The sequence below is a fragment of the Lissotriton helveticus genome, chromosome 2_1, assembly GCF_964261635.1.
Source record: "Lissotriton helveticus chromosome 2_1, aLisHel1.1, whole genome shotgun sequence".
NCBI classification, from domain to species: Eukaryota; Metazoa; Chordata; class Amphibia; order Caudata; family Salamandridae; genus Lissotriton; species Lissotriton helveticus.
In genome coordinates this window covers 936,946,485-936,971,718 of record NC_136059.1, presented here as the reverse complement: position 1 = coordinate 936,971,718, position 25,234 = coordinate 936,946,485, and the positions used below count along the sequence as shown (strand labels likewise).

Genomic DNA, 25,234 nt, shown 5'->3' with positions numbered 1-25,234 from the left:
ATTATATGTGAGGGCATAGCTGCATGACCAGATATGCCCCTGTGCTGGTCAGTCATATTACTGCCAGTCCAAGTGACTAGGGAAGTCATTTTAAAACATGTGTTGGACACTGGTGAAACTACATGATGGCTTCAATGAAAATAGGGATGTTTGGTATCAAATATCTCGTATAGATAAACCCATACATATTCCAGTGATGGATTTACCAATACATGCACCTAGAGGGCAACTTAGAAGTGCCCCCTGAAAATCTACAAGCCTCTAGTGTGCTCACTGACTGATTTCTGCCAGCTTGCCACCCGAGACACTGTTTTGACCTCCTGAGACTTTCAGAATACATATCTGGCTCCACTCACAGGAGAGAAGACGCCCCCTTTGTCCAGAGCCCCTTTGGCACCTCAACAGGCGAGAATATTTCCTAGTCGGGTACGTATGCCACCTGCAGGCCAATACCACCATTAGGGGGGCTGCACTGAGGTTTACACGATTATTCAGAAGTAGCCATCTTCATGATGGCATACTTAAGAATTCTCGGACAGGATTATGCCCACTTCCAAAAGGAAGTGTTCATACAGGGGGAATAGTGACCCCAAGGGTCAGTAGTCCATTGGCTACTACACACCAGTCTCTAACACTCTAAATTCAGTAATTAAAGGAGCCCCTGGCACCAGAGAAACAGATCTCGATACCCTACGAAGGACACGAAGACTGAAGAGAGTACCTGACTAGGTCCCAGCCCAGCTGACCTGTTTGCCGTTCTCCATCTAAACTGAGTCAAGGAGGTCTCATCCAGCAGCTTTGTGCCTCCAAAACCTGAGGACTGCCTTCCTCCAATAAAGACCAAGACTTAACAAAGCCTCAAAAAAACCTAGTTGTTCAACTCCTAAAGCTCAAGGCAACTCTATTACCAGCCTCTAGGGGGACATCTTACACAGCGCCAGGATGCCTTTGGGCAGCAGTGCGCTTTATAAATGTCATTAACATTAACAAAGGACAGATGAACTGTTACCTGTATCCTGCACAAATGCCAAAAGAAAAGACTCGGAGGACTCAACCGCACCAGTCACTCCCAGCCCGAGTCGAAGTGAGCATACAGTGCCAGCAAGGTCCCCATGCCCTCCAGAGCCGGAGTCCATTGTGTTTTCACCGCTTGTGGACCCACCTACGTTACCTGCAGCCTCTGCACTCAGATCCCCTCTATCGTGCCTGCTTCCAGTAACAAAACCTGGCGCCTAAAGACAACTCTGCACTAGTCACCCCCGGGGAGTGGAGAGGAGGACTAAACGTGTCCCTAGGTCCCAGAGCATTGCAAGGCCTAAGCCCACCTGTAAGTTCAGCCAGATGCTTTCCAGCCAGAATCTACAACATCGTTATGCAGTGACTGATCTCCATAGAACAGCGTTAGGTTCCCCACTCTGTTCTGCCACCCTGCACCCGGCTGCCCTCTTGCTGCTGCTGGTGTACTGTTGGTGCTGCACTGGACCTTGCCGACGACTCACTAAGTCGTTGTACTATACCTGTTTGAAATACTTGTTCTTCCTGCAATAGGATAACATTGCAGAACTCAGAAATTGCAGAGTCCACTTCTTGAACTGAAAAGAATTTATATTTAAAAAGGAATATGTTACTTACCAGTATGCATCTGTTCTTGGCATGTAGGGCTGCTGACATTCATATCTGTGCATAGATCGCCACCTAGTGTTGGGTCCGGATGATTGCACATTGTTGTCCTGGAAGAGTCTTCGAAGTATCACGAGATAGGTGGCTCCTCCCTCGGACTACAGTGCGCATGGGCATCCTCTACATCCTCAGATTGTTTTTCGCCATTGTGGCAGAGATGGAGTATAGTACAGTAAGAGATGTCCATGCAAAGAGTGAATGCTGCAGCTGCGACAGGCACCGGGGAGGCGGGTGGGCGATATGAATGTCAGCAGCCCTACATGCCAAGAACAGAAGCATACTGGTAAGTAGCATATTCCGTTCGAGGCATGTGGGCTGCTGAATTCATATCTGTGCATAGAATGTATATCAGTATCTCCCATAGCGGTGGCTACCTATATCAGCTGCAGCAGTCTGGAAAAGAGTTTTGAGAACAGCCTGTCCTACAGCAGTTTGCTGTTTTGAATGTACATCTACACAAAAGTGTTTGGTAAATGTATGTGTGGTTGACCATGTGGCTGCTCTACAAATTTCGTGTAAAGGAATATTACCCAGGAAAGCCATGGATGCCCCTAGCTTGCGTGTGGAATGCGCCCTAGGGGGAACTGTTAAGGTGCGTTTTGCCTTTAAATAACATATTTGGATGCGCTTAACGATCCATCTGGCTATACCTGATTTTGAAATAGGGTTGCCTTTGTGTTGCGGTGAGAAAGCAAAAAACAACTGTTTTGTCTTTCGAAATGCCTACATCTAGAGTATGCAAGGCCCTTTCAGCTACTGTCTGGTGGTTTTGAAAGAACACTGGCAGTTCCATGGTTTGATTTATATGGAAATGGGATACCACCTCTGGCATGAATTTAGGGTTTGTTCTGAGAACTACTCTATTTGCATGTACTTGAATGAATGGCTCTTGAATAGTTAGGGCTTGCAGCTCGCTAACTCTTCGAAGCGAAGTAATGGCAATAAGGAAAGCCACCTTCCAAGTAAGAAATTGTAGTTCGCATAAGTGTAGTGGTTCAAAAGGTTGTCCCATAAAACAATGTTCAGATTCCAGACTGGTGAAGGTGTGTGTCTTGGAGGAATTATGCGTTCAAGTCCTTCCATAAACGCTTTAATTGCTGGCACCCTAAATAGTGAAAGGTGTTGCCTGTTTTGAAGATATGCTGCTAACGCAGCTAAATGTATCCTGATGGATGAATAGGCTAAATTGCAACGTTGTAGGTGCAAGAGATAGCAAATGATGTTTTGAGTAGAAGCATCAAGTGGGTTAATATCGTTCTTACTACAGTAAATGACGAAACGTTTCCACTTAGCTGCATTACATGCTCTAGTAGTGGGTTTTCTTGCCTCTTTGATAATATTCATGCAGTCTGGGGGCAAGTTTAGGTATACGAACTCTAGGATTTCAGGCGCCAGATCGCCAGGTTCAGCTGTTGCGGGTCTACGGGTGTTGGATTTCTCCATGGCTCTGAGTTCTAGGAACGTTGGGTACCATGGTTGCCTCGCCCATGTGGGAGCAACTAGGATCAGTGTTAGCGGATGTTGGCGCATTTTGCGTGCCACCAGCGGTATTAATGGAGCTGGGGGAAAAAGCGTACGCAAATTTGCCTGACCAGTTCATCCATATCGCATTGCCCTGCGACTGCGGATGTGGGAACCTGTCGGCAAAGTACTGGCATTTTGCGTTTTCGCTTGTGGCAAACAGATCTATCTCCGGGTGTCCCCACTTCCGGAAGAATGGTTGGAGCACTTTGGGGTGAATTTCCCATTCGTGCATCTGTTGGCTGTGCCTTAAGAGCAGGTCGGCTACTTGATTGTCCTTGCCTGGGAGGTGCTCTGCCATGAGAAACATGTTCCTCTGAATGGCCCATTTCCACATTGATTGAGCTAGGTGCGACAGCTGTGGTGAGTGTGTTCCTCCCTGTTTTTGAATGTAATCCATAGCTGTCATGTTGTCCGTCCGGAACAACACATCTTTGTTGCATAAGTGTGTTTTGAACGCTTTTAGGGCTAGAAAGATGGCCATCAACTCCAGAAGGTTGATGTGCATTTTCTTTTGTTGTACAGTCCAGAGTCCCTGTACTGTGTAATGTAGGACATGGGATCCCCATCCTAGTAGGGATGCGTCCGCGGTTAACACTGTTTGTGGGACAGGCTCTTGGAACAGTCGCCCTTTGCAAAGGTTTTGTGGATTCCACCAATGCAGAGAGTTGTAGGCCCGACTGGTCACCAACACTAGGTCCTGTAATCGCCCCTGAGCCTGGTTCCACTGCCTTGCTAGGCACTCTTGGAGCGGACGCATATGTAGCCTGGCATGAGGGACTATGAATATGCACGAGGCCATCATGCCTATTAGTTGCATAAACACTCAAGCTGGTAATGAGTGTTGGGGTCTGAACCTTTGGACGAACGTTTGCATTCCTTTGATCCGTGCTGCGTTGGGATATGCTTTTGCTGCTAGTGTATCTATTGTTGCTCCCAGGTACTGTTGGACGTGGGAGGGTTGCAGATGTGATTTTGGGTAGTTTAGCGAGAAGCCTAAACTGTGCAGGAGATGGATGGTCTGTGACATGTGGTTGGCACATTGCTGGGCTGATGGCGCGTGTATTAGCCAATCGTCCAGATATGGGTACACATGGATGTGTTGCCTCCTGAGATGTGCCGCAACTGTAGCTAGGCATTTGGTGAACACTCGTGGAGCAGTTGTGACACCAAATGGTAGGACTTTGAACTGGTAGCGGTGCGCTTAAATGGTGAACCTGAGATACTTCTGTGAGCAGGGTGTATTGGTATATGAAAGTATGCGTCCTTGAGGTCTAGAGTTGCTAGGAAGTCTCCCTGGCGAAGCAATGGTAAGACTTGCTGGAGAGTGAGCATATTAAAATGCTCCGACAAGATGTACAGGTTGAGGGGCCTGAGGTCCAATATTGGTCTGAGAGACCCGTCCTTTTTTGGAATAAGGAAGTATAGGGAGTATACTCCCGTTCCTTGATGTTGTAGTGGAACTGGTTCTATGGCCCTCTTTTGCAGCATACTGATGACCTCTTGCTGTAGTAGCGTTATATTTTCCTGTGACATTGGACGGTGCACAGGTGGTATGTTGGGTGGTGTTGAGGTAAGTTCTAGGCAATAGCCATGTTGGATAATTTGCCTGACCCACTTGTCTGTGGTGATATTTAACCAGACTGGCAGAAATTGTTGTAGTCTTCCCCCGACCGGTGTTATATGGTCTGGGGGTAGTGCCAAGTAGTCACTGTTTGGTGTTAGTGGAGGATCTATATGCATTGCCTCCACTACCTCTTCCCTTGGTATTATTTCCTCTGTATCCACCCCCGTTTGTGTTCTTGTTGTATGTGGATTGCGTGTTACTTTTATAGGTGGAGGATTGCTGTGATGTATTACTTCGCACTCCTCCTCTATAATTGGAGCGACGAAAGGAGCCCCGGTGTTGTTGGGACTGGAGAGCTCCCATGGACTTCGCTGTTTCAGCATCCTTTTTCATTTTGTCCAGAATTGAGTCAACTGCTGGACCAAACAAAAAGTCTGGGTTTATGGGCTGATTAAGAATAGTGGATTGGGGGGCGTGGCCAAGACGGCAAGCATGGCGGACGCAGCCTGAGAGAGCTCCGTCCCGCCGGCGAAATATCCGCGCAATTATCCTGCATCACCCCGACCCAAAGGCGTCCAGACTGGGTGACTGACTAGCGGAGGTGGCGAGTAAGCCCCAGCAGCGATTTGGGCGACCCTGGAGCACAAATACTAGCGGTCTGCGCCCAGTGACGGTGAGGCCTGCGCCGCTTGCAGGAGCCGGGACCTCGAGTTACGTGAAGTCTGGCCGGAAGTGCGGCGGCGCTGGGGCCGGCGGGGGGAAGAGTGCCCACCTTTATTTCCGACTACAGTCGATCCGGAGCCGCGGACCCCGGCGGGCGGACAGCACACGGCAAGAGGCAGCAGCGAGATCCTAGCGCCGCCTTGGAGTTGGGGCGCCAGCGGATGCGGGGTAAGCTGCCATCGGGAGACGAGCGGCCTTGAGGGAGGAGGGGACACTCCCTCAGGAGCGGTGCCACAGCGGAACGGGCCGACTCCACTCGGCGGTCGAGTCGGACCGCGGGAGCCCGGTAGACCGGGAGTACTGGGGGGCTCCTGTCCTCTCCCCCCACCCCCCTCCCCCTATGGTGGATGCCTGGGCTCCGGAGTGGAGTGTGTTGCTGCTGAGGATGGCGGCTCGGTGTATATCCTGTCCGGGCCCTGGGCCACTGCAGTACACCTACGGGTGCCCCTCACTCGGCGGCTAGGTCGGGCCGCGGGGCGGACCCCCCCCCCCAGGGAGCGAGAGTGTTTGGGAACCGGCGCCTGGGCCCAGACCGAAGTCCTGATGGGGCCGGTTGGAGCAGCCGAGGCGGGGTCGAGTCATCTCCCGCTGGCCCTGGAGCTGGCCCTGGAGCTGGCCCTGGAGCTGGCCAGGCACGCGTGCCTCCATGACTTTGCAGTGAAGGTCCTTAACAGGGGGCACACAACTCTCTGGGGCGGCCATCAGACCTCGGACAGAAGCAGGGCGTATATCCGGCGTTGGGGGTCATAATATTGAACATGGCACCAATGGATGGGGGTGTCGCCATGGTGGAGTGAGGTGGCGAAACAACACACATAGCCACACCGGCCTCCTGGGAAGTTGGGATGTGACCCCCCTTGGACTCGGGGAAAGCGGGAGAGATCCTGTTGGGGATCCCCACCCAGAGAGTGATACTGCCCGGCACCCCCGCCGCAAGTTTGGGCCTTGTACTCGCGCCCATAGACCATCATGACGAGGGGCGGCAACAGTGCGGCACTACGAAACAGGGACCAATCGACAAATTCACAGGGCCGAACAGTGGAGCAGGGGTCTCCGGGGGTCCACAGGGACCGGGACCAGACAATGCGGCCCTTATGGCGGCTATAACGCAATCTAGAGACATGCTAGACGCAAAAATTGGGGCAGTTGGGGCTGATGTCACCTTGCTCCGTCAGGATTTGCGAAATGCTGTGGCCCGTATAACTGAGACCAGAATCACGGGGGTGGAGGATGATGTGGCGATTCTCAAAAAGAAAGTGGCCAACATGGAAGGGATTCAGAAGGGCCTTGCGCTCCGGGCTGTGGATGCGGAATGGCGGTCCCGGAGAAACAACCTGCGGTTTGTGGGATTCCCGGAGGACAGTGAGAAGGGCAACATGGAGGCCTTCCTGACCCAGTGGCTGGAGGGCGGGGGGAGTTCGGGGATGTTCATTTATATCAAAATGTTGATTGAACTGCCTGTACGTGATGGTTACTTACCTGCTCACTGCTCCTCTGGTCTCCGGAGAGCAGTGCCTTTTTGTACTCCTTCAACAACATAATAAAATTTTGTTCTGAAAAAAAAAAAAAAAGAATAGTGGATTGGACTTCATTCTTAAAGCCTGATATGCGAAGCCATGCGTGTCGCCTCAGCAGCACGCTTGTGTTGATGGATTTGGCAGCTAAGTCTGCCGCGTCTAGGGCACATTTAGTCGAGGCATTTGTGATGAGCTTTCCCTCCTGTATAAGTTAATCTGCCTGATTTTTGTACGGGTCAGGTAAGTGTTGGAGAATTTCCTCTAAACTGTCAAAGTGCGCCCTGTCATATCTGGCCAGCAAGGCCTGTGTATTGGCTATTCTCCATGAGTTTGCTGCCTGAGCTGCTACTCTCTTGCCTGATGCCTCAAAGATCTTTGACTCCTTGTCTGGAGGAGCAGTCTCTCCAGTAGTCTGTGAATTTGCACGCTTTCGTGCGTTGGATACCACTAGGGAGTCTAAGGGTAGTTGTCCCCTGATGTATGTAGGATCTATAGGTGCAGCCCTATATTTCTTTTCAATTCTAGGGTTTATGACACGTGCCCTAGCAGTGTCCTTAAAAATGTCATTTGCGTGCTTTAAGACGCCCTTCAACATTGGGAGTGTTTTTACATGTCTTTCCGATGTTGTTAATGTATCAAAGAGAAAGTCTTCTTCAATAGCATCAGAATGCATATCTACATTATGGTAGCTTGCTGCTCTATCTAGTAGAGAGGTAAAGGCCACTGTATCTTCTGTGGGTGATGGCTTAGTTGGGTATACTGCAGGGTCTGTAATGGGCAGAGTCCCTTCAGTGTCTGGTTCACCTCCCCCATCCCATGGCTGTGAGTGGGGGTCTCCATATGGGTTTTGTGGATAACCAAACCCCACATCTGCATCCTGATCTTCATCTGGGTTGTAGTCAGAGCGTGCAGGTGAGTTTGTGGCATATGGAGTAGTAGGCATAGCTGGAGTGATAGGCTCAAAAAGTATTGGAGAGGTAGCACAGTCTCTCTTTTTCTTGAGTGGAATTCTAGAAAAGTCTTCAGTAGACAGAGGTCTTTCTTTTTTGTTAAACAGTTACTTTACCAATTTTTGGGTCAATATATAGTTTTGACTGGTCTTCTGTGGAGGGGTCTGGATGGATAATCTCTTCTTCCACAGTTTTTGGCCTTGGTGCCGTAGCCTTTGGTTTGACTTTTTTCGGGTCAATGCTTTTAATAGGTTCGACCACTTTTGGTGGTTGGATCGGTTTTTGAGGTTTTTCGACAGCTTTTGTCGGTTGGACGTCTTTGGCAGGCTTCACCACCTTCTTCGGACCGAGCGGTTTGGCAGTGTCTTTAGGCGGTAGAGGTGTCTTCGGAGCCTGCGGTTTTGGCTCGATACCCCTTTTCAGATCGATGGGCTTCGGCTCTACCGATTTGCTTTGGTCCACCTTAGGTTTCACTTTCGGTTCGACGTTTGTTTTGGGCGTAGACCGTTTTTTCCCCTTTGTCGATAGTTGAGCCTGTATGCTCGATTCGACGTGCTTTGTTTTCGGGTTGGGGGTCGAGTCGACGTGCTTTTGTTTGGGTGTTGATTCGACGTGTTTTGGCCTCGAGGTCGACTCGACGGCTTTTGTCTTCGATGTCGACTCGACGGCCTTTGGCTTCGAAGGGTGTATTGGAACTGTGGCCTTCGGGTCGACGTCCTTTGGCTTAATCACCTTCGGTTCGACGACGATCGGTCCGAAGACTGTGTTGTCGACGAGTTTCGGTTTCGATGGAACCGGTGTCGTATGTCGTGTCTCAGAAGGCTCTTTTTGTATGTTCTTAGCCGGGCGGTATGGCGGGGCTATAGAACCAGAATGTTGATCTTGGCTAAGGCCTGTTGGCGATGCCTCGACCGGAGTCTCTGATATTGGTGTAGTGTCTATATGGGGCGGTGTACTCACGGTTCGCCCCTCGTCGACATCGGAGTCGTCTTCGACAGCTACGATGTCTTGATCGTATTCCTCGAGATCGACGATTTGTTCCTCTTCGAGGTAATATTCGGAGTCGTGCTCCGAGTATTGTTCTTCGTCTTGATCAGAGTCTTCGGCGCTACCTAGGTCTTCCTCATCGTCGAAGATATTATCCGGCTCTGGTGCCGACCTCTGCATTTCTTGCCTCGCCGCCCGTCGATTCCGGATAGTCTTCTTCGACCGGAACTGGGCACAGGCTAGGCAACTATCTTCATTGTGATCTGGAGATAGGCATTTGTTGCACACTGGATGCTTATCTGTGTGCGGGAACTTGGAGTTGCACTGCGGGCAGTATTTGAATGGACTTCGTTCCATCGACGGTCGGTCCACGTGGCGTCGAGAAGGCCTCACGGCCCGATCCGACGACCAGAGTGCAACAGATGTTCAAAAAGTGTATCGGTACCGAGCGCTTAACAATACCAACGGATCCGAAGGCCTTTTGGCCTTTAGAAAAGTTTTTGTTGATTCCGAACTTGGAGTGCTGGAAAGTACATCCGAACCCAATGGCGGAAAAGAACAATCTGAGGATGCCCATGCGCACTGTAGTCCGAGGGAGGAGCCACCTATCTCGTGATACTTCTAAGACTCTTCCAGGACAACAATGTGCAATCATCCGGACCCAACACTAAGCGGCGATCTATGCACAGATATGAATTCAGCAGCCCACATGCCTCGAACCGTACTTACCTGAAGAATTTCTCTCCAATGCCTAAACATATGGAATATGCTACTTACCAGTATGCATCTGTTCTTGGCATAGAGGGCTGCAGAGTGGTACATTTATGAATAGATCGCCATCTGGTGTTGGGCTCGGATGATTGCACTTGTTTTTCTTCTGGAGAAGTCTTTGTCGTCATAGATGACTCCTCCTCTTGGTGTTAGTGCGCATGGGCATCGGCTCCATCCTTAGATTGTTTTGCCATAGTAGGGTTAGATGGAGTAGTGTAGTATAATACATAAAGATATGCCCATGTAAGTGTATCTAAATAAGATAATGTTGGGACAGACACAGGTTTCCGGGGAGGCAGGGAGGTCATGTACCACTCTGCAGCCCTCTATGCCAAGAACAGATGCATACTGGTAAGTAGCATATTCCGTTCGAGGCATATGGGCTGCAGATGGTACATTTATGAATAGATTGTACAGCAGTTACCTCCCTAGCGGTGGTCACCAGTGTCTGTCGCAACTGTTTGAAATAGAGTTTTTAATACAGCTTGGCCCACTCTGGCTTGTTGTGTAGCCTGTACATCAACACAGTAGTGCTTAGTGAATGTATGTGGTGTAGACCAAGTTGCTGCTCTACATATGTCATCTAGGGGAATGTTCCCTAAGAATGCCATAGATGCTCCTAGTTTTCGTGTAGAATGAGCTCTAGGAGGAACAGTTAATGTTCTCTTTGCTTTAATGTAACATATTTGTATACATCTTACAATCCATCTAGCGATGCCTGCTTTAGAGATAGGATTGCCCTTATGTGTAGGGGAAAATGCTACAAATAGTTGTTTAGTTTTCCTGAAGTTTTGTGTTCTTTCTATGTAGTACAAAATGGCTCTTTTGACATCTAGTGTATGTAGAGCCCTTTCTGCCACCGTCTGTGGCTTTGGAAAGAAGACTGGTAGTTCCACTGGCTGATTGATGTGAAATGCCGAAATTACTTTAGGTAAGAACTTTGGGTTTGTTCTAAGAACCACTTTATTCTGGTGTAACTGTAGGAATGGTTCTTGTATTGTCAATGCCTGTAATTCACTTACTCTCCTAAGTGAGGTAATGGCTATAAGGAAAGCCACCTTCCATGTAAGGAATTGTATTTCACACCTATGCATAGGTTCGAAAGGTGGCCCCATTAGTCTGGTGAGTACTACGTTGAGGTTCCAGACTGGGGAAGGTGGTAATCTTGGTGGAATGACTCTTTTAAGGCCTTCCATAAATGCTTTTATCGCTGGTACTCTGAACAGTGATATGTGCTGCCTGTTTTGTAGGTACGCTGCTATAGCTGCTAGATGTACTCTGATAGATGTGTACGCTAGATTACATTGCTGTAAGTGTAATAAGTAGCAAATAATCTCCCTTGTTGATACGTCCAGAGGGTTGATATTGTTGTTAGTACAGTGTATAGCAAACCTCTTCCACTTAGCTGCATAGCTCGCTCTGGTGGTAGGACGTCTTGCTTGTTTAATTATCTCCATGCAATTTGGGGGTAGATTTAAGTACCCAAATTCTAGGATTTCAGGAGCCAGATCGCTAGGTTCAATTGTGTGGGATCTTGGTGCATTATTTCTCCATGGTTCTGTGTAAGGTGCATGGGTAGAATTCGTAGCTTTTGATGTGGCACTTGTGAGAGTTGTAGGAGCGTGGTGAACCACGGTTGTCGTGCCCACGTGGGTGCCACTAGTATCATGGTCATTGAGTGTTGTTGCAGCTTTCTGACCACTAATGGGATTAGTGGGAGAGGGGGAAAAGCGTATGCAAATTTGTTGGACCAATTTATCCATAACGCATTGCCCTGCGACAGGTGGTGTGGGTACCTGGACGCGAAGCTTTGGCATTTTGCGTTCTGATGAGTGGCAAAGAGGTCTATCTCTGGTTGTCCCCATCTTTGGAAGAATGGCTGCAGTATTTGTTGGTGCAGTTCCCATTCGTGTATTTGTTCCGACTGTCTGCTTAAGATTTCTGCTATCTGGTTTTGTACTCCTGGTAGGTGTTCGGCTAACAGGTAGATGTTTTGAGGAATGGCCCATCTCCAAATTTCCTGTGCTAGTCTGGATAGTTGGAGAGAGTGTGTCCCCCCCTGTTTTTGAATATAATACATTGCTGTCATGTTGTCTGTTCTGATCAGGACTGCTTTGTTGGTAACATGCATTTGGAAGGCTTTCAATGCTAGAAACACTGCTAGTAGTTCTAGATGATTGATGTGCAGTCTTCTTTCCTGCACACTCCACCTTCCTTGTACTGTGTATTTCTCCATATGTGCTCCCCATCCGCGATGCGTCCGCTGTTATTGTCACCTGTGGAATTGGTTCTAGGAACGACCGTCCCTTGGCAATGTTTGTTGTGTTCCACCACTTCAGAGAGCGGTGTGTGCGGTCGTCTACCAACACCAGATCTGTAATCTGCCCTTGAGCCTGATTCCACTGTGTCGCTAAACATTCTTGTAGCGGACGCATTTGTAGTTTGGCATATGGTATTAGCAGTATGCAGGATGACATCATCCCTAATAGCTGCATGAACACTCTTGCTGGTAGTGAGTGTTGTGGTTGGAATCTTTGAATGATTGTTAGCATTGTTTGGATCCTGACTGGTTTGGGGTATACTTTGGCTTTTTCTGTGTCTATAGTAGCCCCCAGATATTGTTGAACCTTGCTTGTTTGTAGGTGTGACTTTGTGTAGTTCACCGTGAACCCTAGCTGGTGTAGTAGCTGAATTGTCTTTTGTGTGTTTTGAAGACATTCCTCTTGTGACTTGGCCTTTATTAGCCAGTCGTCCAAGTACGGGAAGACATGTATTTGTTGTCTTCTTAGGTGAGCTGCCACCACTGCCAGGCATTTTGTGAACACCCTTGGTGCCGTTGTGACACCAAACGGAAGGACTTTGAACTGATAATGTTGTCCTTCTACCACAAACCTGAGGTATTTCCTGTGGGCTTTGTGAATCGGGATATGAAAGTAAGCGTCTTTTAGATCCAGTGTAGAAAGAAAGTCCCCTTTCTTCAGTAAAGGAAGTACCTGTTGGAGCGTGACCATGTGGAAATGTTCCGAATTTATGTATGCGTTGAGAGGTCTTAGGTCCAGTATCGGCCTTAGAGACCCATCCTTTTTGGGAATTAGGAAGTATAGGGAGTATACTCCTGTTCCTTGCTGGTGCTGTGGAACCTTCTCTATGGCATGCTTTCCTAGTAGGGATAGTACTTCCTGCTTTAGTAGTGTCAGGTGATCTTGTGTCATTGGACGCTGTTTGGGGGGGATGTTTGGTGGGGTAGATGTGAGTTCCAGGCAATAACCATGTTGGATAATTTGTCTCACCCACCTGTCTGATGTGATGTTTTCCCAGACAGGTAGGAACTGTGATAGGCGTCCCCCGACCGGTGTTATATGGTCTGGGGGGAGCTGTATGAAGTCACTGCTTTGGGGTTGGAGAGTTGCGGTTGTTGTTGTTTCCGCGACCTCTACCCTTGTTGTTGTTACCTCTGTAGCCACCTCTAGAATTACCTCTGGGTGATGTAGGTGTAAAAGAGGTTTGTTGCTGGCTTGTACCTGTATTTTTGGATCCTCCTCTATAGGTGGACCTACGAAAGGAACCTCTTTGTGTTGGCTGTTGCAATGCTCCCATTGATTTAGCCGTTTCGGTATCTTTTTTCATCTTTTCTAAGGCCTCATCTGTCCCTGTGCCGAAAAGTGTTTTCCCATCAAAGGGTTGGTTCAGTAACGATGTTTGTACCTCTTGTTTGAACCCTGATACTCTGAGCCATGCATGTCTCCTTAACATGATGCTTGTGTTTGTAGATCTTGCTGCAGTGTCTGCCGCGTCTAGGGCGCACTTTATTGAAGTGTTAGTAATTAACTTCCCTTCTTGTATGAGTTGATCTGCCCTCTTTTGATGTTCTTTAGGGAGATGTGTGATGAGTTTTTCTAACTCATCATAATGCGCTCTGTCATATCTTGCAAGTAGTGCTTGCGTATTAGCTACGCGCCAGCTGTTTGCCGCTTGAGATGCTACTCTCTTGCCAGAGGCATCTATTAGCTTAGACTCTTTGTCAGGAGGTGGAGCTTCTCCTGTAGATAAAGAGTTTGCTCTCTTACGAGCGTTTGTGACCACTAGTGAGTCTAGAGGAATTTGTCCTTTAATGTATATTGGGTCTTTTGGAGCTGCCCTATATTTCTTATCGATTCTTGGGTTCAGTACCCTAGCCCTCACTGGGTCTTTAAATATCTCTGATGTGTGACTGAGAAGGCCCTTAAGCATTGGTAGTGTTCCTGATGTCCTTTGTGCAGTAGGTAGTGTTTCTAATAAGAAATCCTCTATTTGAGGTTCTGCGTGTAGTTCTACCTTGTGATATGTTGCTGCTCTATTAATGAGTTGCGCAAACCCAGTATTATCATCAGGAGGTGAGGGTTTTGAAGGATACAATTCAGGGTCGTTATCGTTATCTGACCCTACATTGTACTCTTCCCATGGGTCTGCCTCCTCTGGGATTGTGTCTTCATCATCCCCAGGATGTTCCCCCTCCCCTGTGTCGCTCTCTACATCTGTTGTAGGTGTAGATGGTCGTGTGGGAGGAATATTTGGTCTATTGTGAGGAAGAGGAGAAGATGGTGTGTGTCTAGGTTTTGGAGAAGGGGGAGGAGTTGTATTTGTCCCCATTGTTCTCTTCTTCGGATGAGTTTTGTCGTCCGAATGTTCATTCTTCCTCTTTTTAGGTAGTTCTGTGACTACCTTGCCAGTTTTTGGATCAATAAACAGAGTTTTTTGTTTAGGATCGGTCTTGTATTCCTGTGTCGGTACCGCAGTTTTCGGGTCCGAAAGGTGTTTTTTCTTCTGACTGTCCATTTGTATTTTCGGCACCGAGATTTTATTCGTTCCGATGTCTTCGGTATCGAAGATGTCCCCGGTGTCGAGGGTGTTTTCGACGTCGAAACATGTTTCGGTGTCGACATGGACTGCTTCGACTTCGAGCTTTCCTTGACTTGGAGCTTCGGTGTCGATGTGGTCCGTTTATCGGAGCCGCCATGATGGGAGACCGAGTGTTTCGGTTTCGTTGCCGGGCTCGAAGGCGGGGCGTCGGAAACTTTTTTCGGTTGTCTGACCGGGCTCGAAGGCGGGGTCGACACCGTGCGGGGTCTGTTCTTTGGTAAAGGGACGTCGTCACTCACGGTTTGTTGGACGTCGATTTCCTCGACGTCGGACTCGTCCGCTTCAGACCCCGCCTCGTCGGCCTCTTCTTCCTCCTCTTCTGGGTGCTGGTCCTCAAACAGCTCCGGGATTGCCTGTGACTGCATTCTCGATACCTCGTGTCTTCGGGCTCGACGGTTTCTAATCGTCGATTTTGAAGAGAACGCTGCACAGGCCTCACAGTCCCTGGATTCGTGTTCAGGGGACAAGCAGAGGTTGCACACCTCGTGTAGGTCCTTGTGTGGGAACTTAGCACCACACGTTGGACATTTTTTAAATGGAGTCCTTTCCATGGACCCCGGGCTGGACTACGTCGATTTTCTCGTAGTCGTCGTCCTTCGAAACGCGTCGGTATGGAAGTGAAGTCGCGTTCGATAACAATACCGTCGAATTGGAAAGGGTTACGCGCCGAATATAGCCTTCTTTATCGAAGTCGGTCCGGAGCGCTTCGATCCTCATCCGAACCCGATGGCGGAAAAAAACAATCTAAGGATGGAGCCGATGCCCATGCGCACTAACACCAAGAGGAGGAGTCATCTATGACGACAAAGACTTCTCCAGAAGAAAAACAAGTGCAATCATCCGAGCACAACACCAGATGGCGATCTATTCATAAATGTACCATCTGCAGCCCATATGCCTCGAACATAAAGATACTTGCTATTTTTATAAATTGGTGTGGATCTCCTTCTCGAGTCGTGTGTGTTTCATTTACTGATTTTTGTGTAAATAAATAAAATCAAATCCAGAATTTGTCAAGCGCAAACCACTTCACCGAGAAGGGTCACAAGGCGCTGGGGGCCGTCGAGGAGATTAAGTGAGCTATTGCCCAGTGTCACATGGTGCTGAGCTGGCACCGGGGATCGTACAGTGAGCCCTGCATTTTGGAGTCAGCTGCCCTGGCCGCTGCGCCACAAACACACACCTCTGTGTATCTGCAGATGTCCTGCACTCCTCTCGGTTAAGCCTAAGGCTGCTCGACCACACTACCCCTAATACAGAAAACCTTGGGATTGCTAGAGCAAGCTCCTGTCCACTTATAAGGGAACCCCTGGACTCTTTACACAGTATATCAGATTATTGATATATCACATAAGGAGTAAGCATCCTACAGAGTGCTATAAAAATCTTGTGGCAGTTGGAAATCTAATTACGGTTTGCATGGATTTGTTCCATTTTTTTGCTGTATCTAAATATTGATGTCTTCTCAATCTCCCCTCAGGAACTCTGTTATTTAGCCAAAACCACCATGTTTTCTTTAATAAGCAGTCCCTAATAAATATTCATTTTATTTTTTACTCTCTTTGGTGTTGCAGCGTGAACAGGTATATTTCAGGTTTCCTTTTAAAAGTAATTGATCAAAAATCTAATTATACAGGTTAAAGCGGCTATTCTTGGATTAAATCTGAAATGAGAATTGTGTGTATGTTGTATGTATGTGATATTTGCATAGCACACACATAGCCAAATGACAGTGACGTGCTGCTTGAGGTCAAAGGCAAAGAGAAGAGGCAAAAAGTATTTAGAAGGGACGGCTTAGAAAGACCCCATAAGTGCCTTTCAGACATTCAAAATTAACAACTTATTTACCTTCAGTAACGTTTTTTATGGTAGATATCCTAGCTAACTGCAGACTCTTCAGATTTTTAATTCCGAGGCACCACACTGGGTCAAGAGCTTTGCATAGCAATCGCTCTAGTGTGCCGGCAGATAACACCATCGTACTCCGCTAATGGAAGTGACGGCATGGAGTTGTATGTAGGTGTCACCTAGTGGTTGGTGAGCCAATGGAAGCGCAGGCAAGGCTCGAGCCTGCAGCCTGGTCAATGTCCCCCATGGATCCTCAAGCCCATAAGCAGAGTTTTCATGTGTGTTCTGCCTGTCAACTTTGCGCTACTTATGATGTGGTGTTATGGGGAAAGCTGCTCCCTTTCGAACAGAGAAACCAGGTTTAAGTCTTAGCGGCGTCTCAACATAGTCATTTTGGGTAAACCACTTAATGTCCTCATGCCTAAAAATACATGAATGTGACCATCTGTAATGTAACTGGTGTTTATGTTAATTGCTCCAATAGTTTTATATTGAGTTTGCCCTATATAAAAGCTGCAGAAAAATGCACAGAGGATAAAAAAAAAGCATGAACATGAAAAGGGGGGACAAATAGGTACCCATTTAATAGCAGATTTGTACAAAGTGAAACCAGAAAACCTGGCTAAATCGAGACTTTGTCACCTAAATAATGTCTTAGGTAAATATTGTATTTCACAAAAACTCTTAATTCTTCATATTTGGAGGGAAACCCCTTTCCAATATGTAAGTTCAGAATACCAGCTGTACAAAAACCTATTGTGTTACTCTATAATAATCTGGGCCACATACTGGGCTTACATTTTAACGGTTTTGCCTTGTTAGTTCCCTAATGACACTGTCACCAGAGTGGGGGTGGAGACCAGAATGGTTTTAAGTTCATGTTTCAAAACTATCACTTTTAAGAAGCACTTCTCAGTATAGGTCTATGGTTCCATATGTGAAAGAAATACAGTTTGAAGAAACTTTATCATGTTTTAAGTGATGTGTGTTGCATGATTTCATAGCAAACGTTTTCAGGGCTTGGCTTGTGCATGGGCTCTAAGAGCCAAGCCAGACCTTTGGCTCAGCTCACCCTGTTAATTTGTTGGCTTGCCCACCTGTAGTGTCACCCCAGCAAGATTACATCTGCAGTGACGGCTCCTCTAAGGCGGAGGAGCGTCGCCCCACTGGACAGGTTAAAAAGGAAAACAAAATTATAACTCATGGTTATCATTTTATTTTCCGTACTTACTCAGATGGGTAGGGGTAGGGCGACTCTTCTCACAGAGTAGGGGAGTTGTGGTTTGACCTCTCCAAGTATGCCTGACACTTTGGCCGGCCGTCCCAACTGTCATGCGCACTTTGCATGTTCTCCACCCAGGCAGCATTACAGTTTGGGTCGAGAACATGCCCAGCCTCCCACTCCCTGGCTGAGCGCTGAACCACAGCACTCAGACCAATCACAACGCTGCACTGCAGCATTGTGATTTGCTATGGGGAGCCTGGGATCCGGGTGCTTCCTGCCCTGGAGGTGGGCGAAGAGGACCGAGAGGCGGCGGCACACAGGTAAGTGTTTAAATTTTACTTCCATCACCCCCCCCCCCGCACCTCCACTGCAGTTCAATACAAGGAAAGGAGTAGTTTCTTACCTGTAACTCCAGTTCTGTAGTAGGGGTATCTCTGTTATAGTCATAATCTAGTGAATAGTCCCGCCCATGTGCGTGGACCCCTGAGCAATCAAAAATAATCTCTTAAGCTGTCTTCATTGCAGTCCTGCATAGACACTTAAGAGAAAATTAAAGACAATAATGCAGCCTGTACCTACAAGGCTACACTGTCCAGTACTTCAACTAGAAATGCCAAGGACATAACACCAATAACACATTTAACACAATCTGTCAAGTTTCACCCACAGAGCAACTTTCCTCCCCTCACCAAATCCTTGGAATGATAGAGAGGAAGGTAAGGACAGATAAGCCTCCATAGGCTGCCATTATGTGTCTGGAAAAGGGATACCGTGCCTTTAACCCCTCCCCTGCTGATGACGGAACCGCTCCGTCATCAGCCGCGGTCGTGCTGTGCTGATGACGGAGCGGTTCCGTCACGGCCCGCTCGGCGCGGATTCCGCGCCTGCGCTGAGCGTTCTATTGAGCGGGCGGGGCCGCTCCGTCATAAGCACAGCGCAACCGACGCTGGTGACGGAGCGGTTCCGTCACCAGCATGCGCCCGCCGCTCTTCCGCCCCGCCCCCTTAGCACTGCGGCGGAATAGCCTCCGCAGTGAAGGGGTTAAGGAACTCTGGAGACCCTCGGTATCCCAGCATGCTCAGCCCCTTCCTTATACTTTCAGTTCTTTTTGAAGGTGCATAAAGCAAGGCCTGTAGCATACATCACAGTGCCATTTTCTCCACCGGGGAGGAGGGCGGGCGCTTATGACTATAACAGAGATACCCCTACTACAGAACTGTGGAATGTTTCCCAGGAAAGCCATGGATGCCCCCATTTTGCGCGTGGAGTGTGCTCTTGGGGGTACTGTTAGAGTGCGTTTAGCTTTGTGGTAGCATATTTGAATGCATTTAACTATCCATCTAGCTATTCCTGATTTAGAGATAGGGTTACCTTTATGTTGTGGTGAGAAAGCAACAAACAGTTGCTTTGTCTTTCTGAATAGTTTAGTTCTGTCAATGTAATATAACAGAGCTCTTCTTACATCTAGTGTGTGTAAGGCTCTTTCAGCTACTGACTGCAGGTTTTGGAAGAAAACGGGCAGTTCAATGGACTGATTGATATGGAAAGTGGAAATGACCTTTGGTATGAACTTAGGGTTAGTACGTAGTACCACCTTATTTGCATGTAAGGTTCCTGAATAGTTAAAGCCTGTAGCTCACCTACTTGTCTGAGTGAAGTGATGGAAATTAAAAAAAAGCCACCTTCCATGTCAGAAATTGCAGTTCACATGAGTAGAGTGGTTCAAAAGGAGGTCCCATAAGTCTGGTAAGTACTATATTTAAGTTCCAGACCGGTGAAGGTGGATGTTTGGGAGGGATTATCCGTTTGAGCCCTTCCATGAAAGCCTTGATTGCTGGAACTCTGAACAGAGACAGGTGTTGTCTGTTTTGGAGGTAAGCTGCTACAGCTGCAAGATGAAGTCTTATTGAAGAGTATGCTAGATTGCATCTTTGAAGATGCAACAGGTAACAAATAATGTTTTGTATTGAAGCGTCTAATGGATTGATTTGGTTATTGTTGCAATAAATTACAAAGATTTTCCATTTGGCTGCATAGCATGCTCTAGTGGTTGGGCGTCTTGCCTCTTTGATAATGTTCATACAATCAGGAGGCAAATTGAGATATCCAAATTCTAAGACTTCAGGAGCCAGATCGCTAGGTTCAGTTGATTGGGATCTGGGTGCCCGATTTCTCCATGGTTCTGAGTTAGGAGATGTGGCGATAGACGCAGTCTTTGGTGTGGAACCATGGAGAGTTCTAGGAATGTTGTGTACCATGGTTGTCTGGCCCATGTTGGAGCAACCAGGATCAGTGTCGGAGACTGCTGACGTAGTTTGCGTGAATCAGTGGGGCTGGTGAAAAAGCGTACGCAAACCTGCCTGACCAGTTCATCCATATCGCATTGCCCTGTGACAACGGATGTGGGAACCTAGCGGCAAAGTACTGGCATTTGGAGTTTTCGTTTGTGGCAAACAGATCTATTTCTGGATACCCCCATTCTTGGAAGAATGGTTGCAGAGCTTGAGGATGAATCTCCCATTCGTGTATCTGTTGGCTGTGTCTGCTTAACAGATCCGCTATTTGTTGTCTTTCCCTGGCAGGTGATGTGCTAGGAGAAAGATGTTCTTTGGACTTGCCCACCTCCATATGCTCTGCGCTAAGTGGGAAAGCTGTAGAGAGTGTGTCCCTCCCTATCTCTGGATGTAATACATGGCTGTCATGTTGTACGTCCGGATCAACACCGCTTTGTTGTATATGTGGTTTTGGAACGCTTTCAGTGCCAGAAAAACTGCTAGCAACTCTAAGTGGTTGATATGTAGTGTCTTTTGCTTGGCTGTCCAGAGTCCCTGGACTGTGTATTGATGTAGGCGGGCTCCCCATCTGGTCAGTGATGCGTCCGCTGTCAATACTACTTGTGGAACTGGCTCTTGGAACAGTCGCCCTTTGGAAAGGTTTTGTGGATTCCACCACTGCAGAGAGTTGTATGCGCGACTGTCTACCAACACTAGGTCTTTTAGTTGTCCTTGAGCCTGGTTCCACTGCCTTGCTAGGCATTCTTGTAATGGACGCATTTGAAGTCTGGCATGGGGGACAATGAATATGCAGGAGGCCATCATGCCTATGAGTTGCATGAACACTCGAGCTGGTAGGGAGTGTTGTGGTTGAAACCTTTGGATTAGTGTCTGCATGTTGGCTATCTTGACTGAATTGGGACAAGTCTTTGCTGCTGATGTATCTATTGTAGCTCCCAGATATTGTTGTATGTGGGAGGGTTGCAGATGAGATTTTGGGTAATTTATTGAGAAACCCAGACTGTGCAGTAGTTGAGGGTTTGAGACGTATGACTTGCACATTGGATGTCTGACTTGGCTTTTATGAGCCAATCGTTGAGATAGGGACACACGTGGATGTGTTGCCGCCTGAGGTGTGCTGCCACTACAGCTAGGCACTTGGTGAACACCCTTGGAGCTGTAGTTACTCCAAAGGGGAGAACTTTGAATTGATAGTGTTGTTCTTGTATTGTGAACCTGAGATATTTCCTGTGAGCTGGGTGTATAGGAATGTGGAAGTATGCGTCTTTGAGGTCTAATGTGGTAAGGAAGTCGCCCTGCTGAAGCAGTGGGAGAACTTGTTGTAAGGTTATCATATGGAAGTGCTCTGATAGTATGTATTGGTTCAGAGGTCTGAGGTCCAAAATGTGTCTGAGAGACCCGTCCTTTTTGGGAATTAGGAAGTATAGAGAATATACTTCTGTTCCTTGGTGTTGAAAAGGGACTGGCTCTATGGTGCCCTTTTGTAGCATGGATTGGACCTCTTGCTGTAACAGTGTTATGTGCTCTTTGGACATAGGACGGTGTTTGGGTGGTATGTTGGGTGGAGTAGAAGTGAGTTCCAGGCAATAACCATACTGGATAATTTGTCTCACCCACCTGTCTGTGGTAATTGCGTTCCAGACAGGTAGGAACTGATTGATTCTGCCTCCGACAGGTGTTGTGTGTTCTGGAGGGAGTGTGGTGAAGTCACTGTTTGGTGGCAGTGGAGGCTCTGGTGTTGTTGCCTCCACGTCCTCTGCCCTTATTATTGTTTCCTCTGTAACCTCCTCTATTGGAGCCTTTGTTAAAAGTGCTCTGGGTATTTGACTTGAAGGTGGAGGAGGCGAAGTGCTGCCCCTTCCTGCACCTCTATATGAGGAGCGACGAAAGGAGCCCCGGTGTTGTTGGAACTGAAGCGCCCCCATTGATTTGGCAGTTTCAGTGTCTTTTTTCATTTTATCTAAAATGGTGTCAACTGCAGGGCCAAACACAAAGTATTGGTTTACTGGCTGATTGAGGATGGTGGATTGCACCTCGTTCTTAAAACCAGATATGTGTAACCATACGTGTCTGCGCAGTAGAACGCTGGTGTTGATAGACCTGGCCGAAGTATCGGCTGCGTCTAGCGCGCATTTGATGGAGGAGTTTGTTATGAATTTGCCTTCCTGAATGAGGTCGTTGGCCTGCGCCTTAAAGGGTTCTGGTATGTGTTGCATTAGAGTCTCGAGTTGGTCGTAGTGTGCTCTATCATATCTCGCTAAGAAAGCTTGTGTATTAGCGATTCTCCAAGAATTAGCAGCTTGTGAAGCTACTCTTTTTCCTGATGCTTCTAAAATTTTAGATTCTTTATCAGGTGGGGGAGCGTCTCCTGTTTGCGAATTGGCTCGTTTACGAGCGTTTGCAATGACTAAGAATCTAAATGCAACTTTTGTTTTATATAAGTAGGGTCTGCTGGTGCTGCCTTATATTTTTTCTCTATTCTTGGATTGAGCACTCGTGCCCTAGCAGGATCTTTAAAGATATCTGGCGCGTGCTTGAGGACCCCTTTAAGCATTGGAAGAGTTCTGACATTTTTCTCAGAAGTGGGGATGGTGTCGAACAAGAAATCTTCCTCTATAGGGTCAGTGTGCATATCTACCTTGTGATATTTAGATGCCCTATCTATAAGTTGATTAAACAGGATTGTGTTGTCTGTAGGCATCGGTTTTGTTGGGTATGGGGAAGTATCTGGGATGGGCTGTTGCTCGTCATCATCTTGGTCATCCCATGTGTTATCTTGTTGATCAGGATCCCCAGTGTCATCATAATTGTATTGAGGATCTTCCCCCATGTCCTCTCCCTCATTGTGATCAGAGTGTGTGGGAGAGTAAGTAATGAAAGGCATATCAGGCAGAAAAGGAGGAGTGAAAGGCCTTGAGGGAGATGTGCCGAAGTCTTTTTTTCTTTGGAGGAACTGGAGAAGGAGTGGCTTGTGGTAAAGGCCTCTTCTTTCGGTGGAAGACTATCACGTGTCCTGTATCTGGATTGATATTTAATTTAGCTTGCTCCTCGGACACTGGATGTGGGTGGAGTAGCTCTTCCTCGACGGTCCGTGGCTTTAGCGTCGAGGGTTTAGGTTTATGAACCTTTTTTGGAGTCTGTGGCTCGGTGCTTTTTGGTGTCGGAGCTCCTTTGGGCTCGACAGCTGATTTAGGTTCAATAACCTTTCTTGGTTCAATGCGTTCTTTGGCTTTAGAGTCTTTCTTCGGATCGGCGGCCTTTTTAGGCTCGGCGACTTGTTTTGGATCGACCGGGGATTTTGGTTCGGTAAGTTTTTTTGTCCGAAGCCTGGTGTTTCTTTCGGTCGATTGTCTTTTTTGTGTGTTCTGCAGCCTTTTTAAGTTTGTTTGTATCAGTTGGATATATGACCTTTTTCGGTTGGACGATTTTCTTTGGTTCTGATATCTTCGGTTTCGATGGTTTTTTGGGCTCGACAATTGTATTTGTTGCTACACCTTTTGGTACCGAGTGTTTTTGGGGCGCAATGCTCTTCGGTGCCGAGGGTTTCGGTGCCAATGGTTTTTCGGCGTAGACAGCTTTCTTAGGCTGTACACCGTTTGGATCGACGACCTTACTTTTTGGGTCGATGATCTTCGGTCCTGTAGTGGCCTCATGTGTAGGCGCGCGTGCGGAGTGAGGAAGATACAAGAGGCCATCTATCCCAGTAGAGAAGACACCGTCCTCACTGTTGTAGATGGAGCCTCAGGTTGACCCCATGGCAGTACCCGTGGGCTGCCAAGAGGGAAGAATCCGCAGCCGAACTTATCACCTGGTTGGAAACCAGCAGACCTTCAGCGAGAATCTCTTGGAAATCTTCCCTCTTCTCCCGGGGAAGGTGTTCCGCAAACTGTTGGAGGGACTCCCACAGAGCCAGATAGTAGCGTCCCAACAGGGCTGAGGCACTCGCGGCCTTCATCGATGTGGAGGCCGTCCCACAAACCTTCCTGCCTGCCGAATCCATCCAGCGGCTCTCCTTGTCAGGAGGTACTGTTGATGATGGGGTGGTGGCGTGCTGTGTTCTTGCCGCCGTCACAATCGCTGAGTCAGGCGTGGGATCCACCCGAAGAAATGCTGGGTCCGAGTCAGGAGCCTTATATTTCTTCTGCAGCCTTGAAGGTGCCGCTTTCGTAGACGCAGGCGTGAGGAACAGTTCCATGGCGGGTTCTACCAGCCCAGGTACCAAGGGCAGCAAAGGGCGGGACAACTGCTTCGTGTGCATCGTTTCGAAGATGACTGACGTCAGTGGCGCGGGCACAGTGAGCGTGATGCCCAGCTTAGCCGCCCCCCGTAGCAACATGCCCTGGAAGGACACTGTCGTCTACCGGAGTCACCCTCGTCCGAGGGGAATCCGTCAGGGTAGGTGAATAGTCTCTGGCAATAGAGGAATCTGTGTAGCGGGACCTCGACCGGTCCCTCCTGTGGCGCCGTCTGGTTCTTGTAGAAGAGCAACAGCGACTCCTGGATCTATCCCTCCGTCTGGAGCGAGATCTCGACCTCCGCGGCCTCGGACGTTCCACGGGCAGCAGCAGAGGGCGCTGTGGAGGCCTAAACGGGAGCCTAGGTTGCGGTGGCCCCGTAGGCGTCGTCGGGTAATGTGGTAACGAGGCAGACCTCGGCGCAGGTGGTGGTGTAGGAGGTGGTGGACGATGAGGAGGAACAGGTGGGGGAGGTGGCGTCGGATTACGCGGAGGAGGGTGCGTCGGATTACGCGGAGGAGGGTGCGTCGGGTTACGCGGAGGAGGGTCCTTCGGTAACGGAGGAGGTGTAGGTGACCTCGGCTTGGCGGGGGAATAAACTTGTGAATGCTCCGAGCCCGGAGCCTCTTCCCCTCTCTTCCTTTTCTCCGCCTGACCTGAAGGGGGGACCTAGAGGCCGTATTCCTGGCAGCCGAGCAACGGCGCCGCTGCGACCGTGGACTTGTGGTGACCGAAGACACAGTCCTGGCTTTGGACCGTCTCCTGGAGGGCGATGCTCTCCTCCTCATCGCTGAGCGCCTTTTCGACGTCGAGGAACTCCGTCTCGACGTCGAGGAACATCGTCTCGATGTCGATAAATGCCTCATCGATGTCAATGAACGCCTCCTCGACGTCGATAAACGCCTCCTCGACGTCGATAAACGCCTCCTCGACGTCGATGATGATCCCCTTCTCGACGTTGACGATTTCCTTCTCGACGTTGATCTTCATCTCGACGCCGAACGTCGAGTCGACGTC

The 25,234-nt window shown here is 48.4% G+C and overlaps 1 protein-coding gene across 11 annotated transcripts in view; it reads right to left on the bottom strand.

Annotated features, from left to right (window-relative positions):
• CDC14B (cell division cycle 14B) overlaps positions 1-25,234 on the bottom strand; it is a 640,126-nt gene that overhangs the window by 169,758 nt on the left and 445,134 nt on the right. The gene's annotated exons all lie outside the window — the stretch shown is intronic.